Source organism: Engystomops pustulosus, chromosome 2 (genome assembly GCF_040894005.1).
Source record: "Engystomops pustulosus chromosome 2, aEngPut4.maternal, whole genome shotgun sequence".
NCBI classification, from domain to species: domain Eukaryota; kingdom Metazoa; phylum Chordata; class Amphibia; order Anura; family Leptodactylidae; genus Engystomops; species Engystomops pustulosus.
Window position 1 is genome coordinate 39,540,225 of NC_092412.1, and position 8,959 is coordinate 39,549,183.

The following is an 8,959-nucleotide window of genomic DNA, read 5'->3' on the forward strand; positions in this document are numbered from 1 at the left end:
CGCCAAAATCCCATCACGTGCAACGCAATCCCTTGTTAAATACCTGTCACAGCTGTGCAAAACCTGAAAACGTTGGAAAATCCGACAAAAGTGCGTCCGCAGACCATTAGTAAATAAACCCCAATCTCTAATTAATACAATATTTTCCAATCTGTCTCTATCAGAAAAAAAATATATACATTTAAAAAATATAAAAACTGTAAAAGTTTAAATCCCCCCCCCTTTCCCTAGATCACATATAAAAATAAACAGTAAAAATCATACACGTTATGTATCGTCAACTCCCAAAATGCCCATTCTATCAAAACATAAAAAAAGAATAATCCCAACCGTGAACACCATAATGGAAAATAGCGCCCAAATGTCCGAATCACCGCTTTTTTGCCATTTTTTCATCCATGAATATTTGAATAAAAACCAACTAAACAATTATATAGGTCCCAAATTGATATACTCGTGATATACACTCACCGGCCACTTTATTAGGTACACCTGTCCAACTGCTCGTTAACACTTAATTTCTAATCAGCCAATCACATGGCGGCAACTCAGTGCATTTAGGCATGTAGACATGGTCAACACAATCTCCTGCAGTTCAAACCGAGCATCAGTATGGGGAAGAAAGGTGATTTGTGGCCTTTGAACGTGGCATGGTTGTTGGTGCCAGAAGGGCTGGTCTGAGTATTTCAGAAACTGCTGATCTACTGGGATTTTCACGCACAACCATCTCTAGGGTTTACAGAGAATGGTCCGAAAAAGAAAAAACATCCAGTGAGCGGCAGTTCTGTGGGCGGAAATGCCTTGTTGATGCCAGAGGTCAGAGGAGATTGGGCAGACTGGTTCCAGCTGATAGAAAGGCAACAGTGACTCAAATCGCCACCCATTACAACCAAGGTAGGCAGAAGAGCATCTCTGAACGCACAGTACGTCGAACTTTGAGGCAGATGGGCTACAGCAGCAGAAGACCACACCGGGTGCCACTCCTTTCAGCTAAGAACAGGAAACTGAGGCTACAATCTGCACAAGCTCATCGAAATTGGACAGTAGAAGATTGGAAAAACGTTCCCTAGTCTGATGAGTCTCGATTTCTGCTGCGACATTCGGATGGTAGGGTCAGAATTTGGCGTCAACAACATGAAAGCATGGATCCATCCTGCCTTGTATCAATGGTTCAGGCTGGTGGTGGAGGTGTCATGGTGTGGGGAATATTTTCTTGGCACTCTTTGGGCCCCTTGGTACCAATTGAGCATCGTTGCAACGCCACAGTCTACCTGAGTATTGTTGCTGACCATGTCCATCCCTTTATGACCACAATGTAACCAACATCTGATGGCTACTTTCAGCAGGATAATGCGCCATGTCATAAAGCTGGAATCATCTCAGACTGGTTTCTTGAACATGACAATGAGGTCACTGCACTCAAATGGCCTCCACAGTCACCAGATCTCAATCCAATAGAGCATCTTTGGGATGTGGTGGAACGGGAGATTCGCATCATGGATGTGCAGCTGACAAATCTGCGGCAACTGTGTGATGCCATCATGTCAATATGGACCAAAATCTCTGAGGAATGCTTCCAGCACCTTGTTGAATCTATGCCACGAAGAATTGAGGCAGTTCTGAAGGCAAAAGGGGGTCCAACCCGTTACTAGCATGGTGTACCTAATAAAGTGGCCGGTGAGTGTACTCGTGTATAAGCCGAGGTTTTCAGCACAAAAAAACATGAAAAAAGTCCCCTCGGCTTATACACGAGTCTATTTAAAAAAAAATTCCCACTTAAAAAAAAAAAACTTGTATACTCACCCTCCAATGTCAGCGCGGCTCCCCGATGTCAGCGCGTCCCGTCTTCTTTCTTCACCGCGGCTCCTCTTCTTTCTTCTTGCTTCTGTCATGGACGCGGCCATGTTTTCTTCGTGGCCGTGCATACTATGACGTCAGCAGCGGCCGCGTCATATTATGCACCTGCTAGAAGAAAACATGGCCGCATCCATGCCGGAAGAAAGAAGACGGGGCGCGCTGACATCGGAGGGTGAGTATATGTTTATTTTATAGGGCTGTATACTACTAGGGGCTGCTGTATACTACTAGGGGCTGCTGTATACTACTAGGGGCTTGCTGTATACTACCAGGGGCTGCTGTATACTACATGGGGACTGGCTGTATACTACTAGGGGCTGCTGTATACTACATGGGGGAAGGCAGTATACTACAAGGGTTGCTGTATACTACATGGGGGCAGGCAGTATACTACTAGGGGGCTGGCTGTATACTACTAGGGGCTGCTGTATACTACATGGGGGCCGGCTGTATACTACTAGGGGCTGCTGTATACTACTAGGGGCTTGCTGTATACTACTAGGGGCTGCTGTATACTACATGGGGACTGGCTGTATACTACTAGGGGCTGCTGTATACTACATGGGGGCAGCCAGTATACTACTAGGGGCTGCTGTATACTACATGGGGGCTGGCTGTATACTACTAGGGGCTGCTGTATACTACTAGGGGCTGCTGTATACTACTAGGGGCTTGCTGTATACTACCAGGGGCTGCTGTATACTACATGGGGACTGGCTGTATACTACTAGGGGCTGCTGTATACTACATGGGGGAAGGCAGTATACTACAAGGGTTGCTGTATACTACATGGGGGCAGGCAGTATACTACTAGGGGGCTGGCTGTATACTACTAGGGGCTGCTGTATACTACATGGGGGCCGGCTGTATACTACTAGGGGCTGCTGTATACTACTAGGGGCTTGCTGTATACTACTAGGGGCTGCTGTATACTACATGGGGACTGGCTGTATACTACTAGGGGCTGCTGTATACTACATGGGGGCAGCCAGTATACTACTAGGGGCTGCTGTATACTACATGGGGGCTGGCTGTATACTACTAGGGGCTGCTGTATACTACATGGGGGCAGGCTGTATACTACTAGGGGCTGCTGTATACTACTAGGGGCTTGCTGTATACTACCAGGGGCTGCTGTATACTACATACTGGCTGTATACTACTAGGGGCTGCTGTATACTACATGGGGACTGGCTGTATACTACTAGGGGCTGCTGTATACTACATGGGGACTGGCTGTATACTACTAGGGGCTGCTGTATACTACATGGGGGAAGGCAGTATACTACAATGGTTGCTGTATACTACATGGGGGCAGGCAGTATACTACTAGGGGGCTGGCTGTATACTACATGGGGGCCGGCTGTATACTACTAGGGGCTGCTGTATACTACTAGGGGCTTGCTGTATACTACTAGGGGCTGCTGTATACTACATGGGGACTGGCTGTATACTACTAGGGGCTGCTGTATACTACATGGGGGCTGGCTGTATACTACTAGGGGCTGCTGTATACTACATGGGGGCAGGCTGTATACTACTAGGGGCTGCTGTATACTACATGGGGGCAGCCAGTATACTACTAGGGGCTGCTGTATACTACATGGGGGCTGGCTGTATATTACTAGGGGCTGCTGTATACTACATGGGGGCAGCCAGTATACTACTAGGGGCTGCTGTATACTACATGGGGGCTGGCTGTATATTACTAGGGGCTGCTGTATACTACATGGGGGCAGGCTGTATACTACTAGGGGCTGCTGTATACTACATGGGGGCAGGCAGTATACTACTAGGGGCTGCTGTATACTACATGGGGACTGGCTGTATATTACTAGGGGCAGCCAGTATACTACTAGGGGCTGCTGTATACTACATGGGGACTGGCTGTATACTACTAGGGGCTGCTGTATACTACATGGGGGCTGGCTGTATACTACTAGGGGCTGCTGTATACTACATGGGGGCAGGCTGTATACTACTAGGGGCTGCTGTATACTACATGGGGGCAGCCAGTATACTACTAGGGGCTGCTGTATACTACATGGGGGCTGGCTGTATATTACTAGGGGCTGCTGTATACTACATGGGGGCAGCCAGTATACTACTAGGGGCTGCTGTATACTACATGGGGGCTGGCTGTATATTACTAGGGGCTGCTGTATACTACATGGGGGCAGGCTGTATACTACTAGGGGCTGCTGTATACTACATGGGGGCAGGCAGTATACTACTAGGGGCTGCTGTATACTACATGGGGACTGGCTGTATATTACTAGGGGCAGCCAGTATACTACTAGGGGCTGATGTATACTACATGGGGACTGGCTGTATACTACCAGGGGCTGCTGTATACTACATGGGGGCAGGCAGTATACTACTAGGGGCTGCTGTAAACTACATTGGGGCAGGCTGTATACTACTAGGGGCTGCTGTAAACTACATGGGGGCAGGTTGTATACTACTAGGGGATGCTGTATACTACATGGGGGCTGGCTGTATAATACTAGGGGCTGCTGTATACTACATGGGGGCTGGCAGGCTGTATACTACATGGGGGCAGGCTGGCTGTATACTACATGGGGGCAGGCAGGCTGTATACTACATGGGTGCAGGCTGTCTGTATACTACTGGGGGCTGGCTGGCTGTATGCTGCTAGGGGCTGGCTAGCTGTATACTACTGGGGGCTGCTGGCTGTATGCTGCTAGGGGCTGGCTAGCTGTATAATACTGGGGGCTGGTGGCTGTATACTACTAGGGTATATATACTGGGGGGGGGGGTTTGACCAATGCATTTCTCACCCTCGGCTTATACTCGAGTCAGTAGTTTTTCCCAGTTTATGGTGGTAAAATTAGGGGTCTCGGCTTATACTCAGATCGGCTTATACTCGAGTATATACTGTAAGTAAAAACGCCAGTGCATACCGCAAAAAATTACACCTTAAACAGGTTCGTACACCAAAGAGGGAAAAAGTTATTGGCCTCAGAATTTGGCAAAATGGCACATATTTTTTTTGTACAAAAGATTTACATTTTTAAAAATCTACTAAAACCTATTAAATTTGGTATCACTCTGATCGTATCGACCCAAACAATAAAGAGGAGACATCATGTGAAGCTCCGAATGAAAGCCGTAAAACCAGAGCCCACAAGAAAAGCTGCAAATTTTGTCGATTTCACCCCACTTGGAATTTTTTTTCCAGCTTTCCAGTACATTGCATGAAATATTAAATGGCACCACTAAAAAGTACCACTAGACTCGCAGATAACAAGCCCTCATACTCTTTTGTAAATGTAAAAATGAAAAATTGACATATAGGGGATGTGCATAAATTACCAGTGGCTGGAACCAGGAGACGGTCAAGCCACAGAAGCCTTAGTTTCTCCATCTCATTTGCATATTTTTTAAAGTCTTTATTTTCAAGAATGTCGATCAGGAGAAAATAAAAATGGCTCCATCGCCTTGAATAGAAAGTGAGCAGGTAAGTTTTCCATCAGTGTATCTGTCCGTTAACAGATGGTAACATGCAGAGGCCGCCAGAGATTTAGGCAGCGAGTCCGTAATGGACGTCATTATTTTGTTACATTCCAAAGATGCGCGGCCGGTCTTCATAAGACAAACCTATACACCAGTCTTTTACAAAGAGACACGAATCAGACATCTTGCTGTGTGACAGGTATGTGCTGGTACAGAGCGCCCTTTGTATGGGAGATAACAGCGCACCTGCGGCTCCCCTCTACAATGCTGGCGGAGACATTCCAGGTAAATGATTTATTACACAGCTTTGTCCTGGATTATCCAAAACCTGAACTGCTAATAGCACTGAAAATAGCAAGGTGCCTCCTTCATGTAACATCTGGCAAAAAATGGTGTCGCATCAGGGCCCAATAGTTTTTAACCCCTTACCGGCTTGGCCCTATTTTGTGTTTCCGTTTTTCACTCTTTGCCCTCAAAGATCCATAACGTTTTATAAAGGCTTGTTTTCTCCACAACAAATTGTGCTTCCAAGAGACGGAATCAGGAAAAAAAATTCCAAATGCGTTGACATTAATGAAGAAACGTATTTGCGCCATATTCTTGAGATCCCTGTTTTTCCAGCTTGCATTGGTCGCTCCAGATCACCCCTTCTCTTGATTCGGTGGGTTGATGCGAGAACAGAGATATGAAATTTATATAATTTTTATTATGTTTTAAGAGGTTTTTTTTATTTTCGCCGTGTTCCGGTGCCATTTTAGTGCACACAGATATTGTACCCCAAATGAAGAGTAGCTCGTCACACATGTACTTACTGCTCCATTCAGCTCTAGTGTCTCCTTCTCTGGACCTCTCTCTTCTCCTCTTCCTCTCTCTGTCGGGGTTCCTCAGGGCTCAGTCCTAGGTCCTCTTCTCTTCTCTCTCTATACTGCCCCCATCAAACAAACCATCAGCAGATTTGGTTTCCAGTATCATCTCTTTGCTGATGACACCCAGCTATATAAGTCTGCACATAATATCACCCCTGCCCTACTGCAGAACTCTAGTGACTGTCTCTCTGCTGTCTCTGACATCATGTCTTCTCTCTTCTTGAAACTTTCTAAGACTGAACTTTTTGTCTTTCCACCATCTACTAATCAACCCACCCTGACCTCTCCATCTCTGTCTGTGGGAGAACTATAACCCTGGGGCAGTAGGCCTTTTGTCTTAGGGTTGTGCTGGATTAAGACCTCTTCTTTGTTCTCCCTGCTCGGCCTTTGCTGCATGCATCTCAAAAACATCTCCAGAATCCGACCATTTCTTACAACTGAAACCTCTAAAACGCTAATTGTCGCTCTGATTCACTCTCGACTTGACTACTGTAAGAGTGCGTTTACACGTTCAGTTTTTCAGATTCGGTTTCTGAAACCAAAAGCAGGTGTGGATCATAATGGGTGAGAAGATACAATGGAAATAAACTGCTCCTACTCTCATTTCCTGGTTTGGACATCAAAAGCTGCATCTGAAAACTGAACATGAGAACGCACAGACTCCCTACTAACCGGTCTTCCACTTACTAAACTCTCTCCTCTACAATCCATTCTTAATGCAGCAGCCAGGCTCTCCTTCCAAATTGAATTCGTCATAATAACCCTCATCCACAAAGCTCTGCATAATGCTGCACCTCCCTACCTCTCTTCTCTCGTCTCAGTCTATCGCCCAACTGGTGCTCTAAGATCTGCCAGTGATCGTAGATTATTCTCTTCCGTTATTCAAACCTCTCATGCAAGTCTCCAGGACTGCTCCCGAGCTGCACTGATTCTCTGGAATGCCCTACCCTGGACTATTAGACTAATCTGTCACCACATAATAGACTGTAAGCTCTTGTGTCCCCCTCACCCCCATAGACTGTAAGCTCTTGCGTCACCCCCTCATCCTCATAGACTGTAAGCTCTTGCGTCACCCCCTCATCCTCATAGACTGTAAGCTCTTGCGACACCCCCTCATCCTCATAGACTGTAAGCTCTTGTGTCACCCCCTCATCCTCATAGACTGTAAGCTCTTGTGTCACCCCCTCATCCTCATAGACTGTAAGCTCTTGTATAACTCCCTCATCCTCATAGACTGTAAGCTCTTGTGTCACCCCCTCATCCTCATAGACTGTAAGCTCTTGTGTCACCACCTCATCCTCAAAGACTGTAAGCTCTTTTGTCACCCCCTCATCCTCATAGACTGTAAGCTCTTGTGTCACCCCCTCATCCTCATAGACTGTAAGCTCTTGTGTCACCCCCTCATCCTCATAGACTGTAAGCTCTTGTGTCATCACCTCATCCTCATAGACTGTAAGCTCTTGTGTCACTCCCTCATCCTCATAGACTGTAAGCTCTTGTGTCACCCCCTCATCCTCATAGACTGTAAGCTCTTGTGTCACCCCCTCATCCTCATAGACTGTAAGCTCTTGTATCACTCCCTCATCCTCATAGACTGTAAGCTCTTGTGTCACCCCCTCATCCTCATAGACTGTAAGCTCTTGTGTCACCCTCTCATCCTCATAGACTGAAAGCTCTTGTGTCATCACCTCATCCTCATAGACTGTAAGCTCTTGTAGCACTCCCTCATCCTCATAGACTGTAAGCTCTTGTGTCACCCCTCATCCTCATAGACTGTAAGCTCGTGTGTCACCCTCTCATCCTCATAGACTGAAAGCTCTTGTGTTAGCCCCTCATCCTCATAGACTGTAAGCTCTTGTGTCACCCCCTCATGCTCATAGACTATAAGCTCTTGTGTCACCCCCTCATCCTCATAGACTGTAAGCTCTTGTGTCACCCTCTCATCCTCATAGACTGAAAGCTCTTGTGTCATCCCCTCATCCTCATAGACTGTAAGCTCTTGTGTCATCCCCTCATCCTCATACTGTAAGCTCGTGTCACCCCCTCATCCTCATAGACTGTAAGCTCTTGTGTCACCCCCTCATCCTCATAGACTGTAAGCTCTTGTGTCACCCCCTCATCCTCATAGACTGTAAGCTCTTGCGTCACCCCCTCATCCTCATAGATTGTAAGCTCTTGTGTCACCCCCTCATCCTCATAGACTGTAAGCTCTTGTGTCACCCCCTCATCCTCATAGACTGTAAGCTCTTGTGTCACCCCTCATCCTCATAGACTGTAAGCTCTTGTGTCACCCCCTCATCCTCATAGACTGAAAGCTCTTGTGTCATCCCCTCAACCTCATAGACTGTAAGATCTTGTGTCACCCCCTCATCCTCATAGACTGTAAACTCTTGTGTCACCCCCTCATCCTCATAGACTGTAAGCTCTTGTGTCACCCCCTCATCCTCAGACTGTAAGCTCTTGTGTCACCCCCTCATCCTCATAGACTGTAAGCTCTTGTGTCACCCCCTCATCCTCATAGACTGTAAGCTCTTGTGTCACCCCCTCATCCTCATAGACTGTATGCTCTTGTGTCACCCCCTCATCCTCATAGACTGTAAGCTCTTGCGTCACCCCCTCATCCTCATAGACTGTAAGCTCTTGTGTCATCCCCTCATCCTCATAGACTGTAAGCTCTTGTGTCACCCCCTCATCCTCATAGACTGTAAGCTCTTGTGTCATCCCCTCATCCTCATAGACTGTAAGATCTTGTGTCACCC

General features: G+C 46.9%; 1 protein-coding gene across 1 annotated transcript in view; it reads right to left on the reverse strand.

Moving 5' to 3' along the window:
- Window positions 1-7,189, reverse strand: part of ATP8A2 (ATPase phospholipid transporting 8A2) — a 493,942-nt gene extending 486,753 nt beyond the window's left edge. Inside the window, exon 1 of the mRNA XM_072134328.1 lies at window positions 6,147-7,189. The gene's annotated coding sequence lies outside the window, so the exon portion shown is untranslated. The remainder of the gene's footprint in view (window positions 1-6,146) is intronic.
- Between the last annotated feature and the right edge of the window lie 1,770 nt (window positions 7,190-8,959).